Raw genomic sequence first — 1,784 nt, 5'->3', positions numbered from 1 at the left:
AGACACACAACGTGGCGACGACAAGTCAAACCCCCAGATCGGTTAGGATTCTCCAATGCCCAGATCGTTCATGTACCAGAATGGAAAGAAAAAGCGAATTTTCTGTTTTCTATTTTGGAAGACAAGCCATGCGAACGAACGAAAGAAATGTGTCTTGAAGCGATAATTGACATTATACAAGGAATATAAATTGACATCTTACGCGCAAAATAGAGTTTACGAAGGTGGTACTGGCAAATGAATGCGTTGGTTGTGGGTCACAAAACCCATAAATTATTTGAGAGGCGTAATAGTGATTTTTTTTTCTATGTCCGGACGACATTCAGAAAGGAGCCAATAATGTAATAGGATGAATTTTGTGCCCCCTTTAGTTTCCCATTTTATTCCTTGTATAAATTGTATTATTTTGTTTAATGTAATTATAGAACCCTGGGTTTTCTATTCTTTATATAATATACATTTGTAGGTATCCTCTATTGAGGATATTTATATTTGCATACAGCGTTTGAAATCTTGTCCCATTATTTAGCCGGAAACGAAATAAAACACTGGTTTCAAGCAAAATATACAAGCGTTTATTAAACCAGTAAAAATTAATTGTGTCGGCGTATGCATTTGACTATATCATGCCCACTACATATTTTTACATATTTTTTTCAGACGATGGATTACCAAACGCTGATAGTTGACATGGCATACAGCCAAGAAACCTTCAACTTGGCGCACGGTATGGTCACCAAGAGTGGGAATTGGGTTGCAGCATTGACCACGAATGTTATAGTTCAAGTCATTCAGAAGGATGCGTAAAAGAATGTAATGAAATATACAAACGAGAAGAAAACAGGGCTTTGTAAAACGCTGCAAACTTTGGGAATTTGTTAGACAGAGAGCATCACAGGCAATCGAATAAACCACTTCAGTTCAAGTACAACTTCATCTCATACTGTCTTCCTTTGTCCATATAACCTCACGGGTTATATTCAGTGGAGAATCCAGAAACCTCTCTCAGCACTGAGTTTTTCACGATAACGTGATCGAAGTTGAAACAACAATTTTCATCAACCTTGGCATGTACAGCACATATGGATTCCATCCGTCCAAAGTTTACCGGGTACAACTCTGAGGATCTTGAGTTATCAATCGACCGGTACAAGAGATATGCTTTCCAGCAAGCATGCACTGCCATTCAACAAGTTAGCAATTTTCCCCTCAACCTTGCTAGTTCTGTCAGTTACTGGTACAGAGACTTTCCTACAGCAACAACAGGCACCTTTGGGGCACTCAAACTTTCCCCAAGAAAAATGAGCCACAAGAAGAAATGCAGTGGGTGCGATTGTCAGAGCTGGCCGACAGGTAACAACAGCCTAATGAGGCAGTTGAGGATACCTAAATAAAATAGAGAAACTGTGTTGTCAGTTGAAGCAATCACAAGAGGAGAGAATAAAGGCATTTATAAGAGGACTGCTGCCCAACCTGCGAGCCCATATCATCAAGTCTCATCTAAATACAATGGATGACGCGGTAACACAAGCTAGAATTGCTCAGTCGACATCAGTCACAGCGTAGACCACGAACATTATAGTTTAAGTCTTTTAGAAGGATGCGTAAAAGAATGTAATGAAATATACAAACGAGAAGAAAATAGGGCTTTGTAAAATGCTGCAAACTTTGGGAATTAGTTAGACAGAGAGCATCACAGGCAATCGAATAAACCACTTCAGTTCAAGTACAACTTTGTCTCATACTGTCTTCCTTTGTCCATATAACCTCACAGGTTATATTCA

Source organism: Patiria miniata, unplaced genomic scaffold, assembly GCF_015706575.1.
Source record: "Patiria miniata isolate m_02_andy unplaced genomic scaffold, ASM1570657v1 HiC_scaffold_17, whole genome shotgun sequence".
Classification (NCBI taxonomy): domain Eukaryota; kingdom Metazoa; phylum Echinodermata; class Asteroidea; order Valvatida; family Asterinidae; genus Patiria; species Patiria miniata.
The sequence above is the reverse complement of the archived record's forward strand: the minus strand, read 5'-3'. Positions refer to the sequence as shown.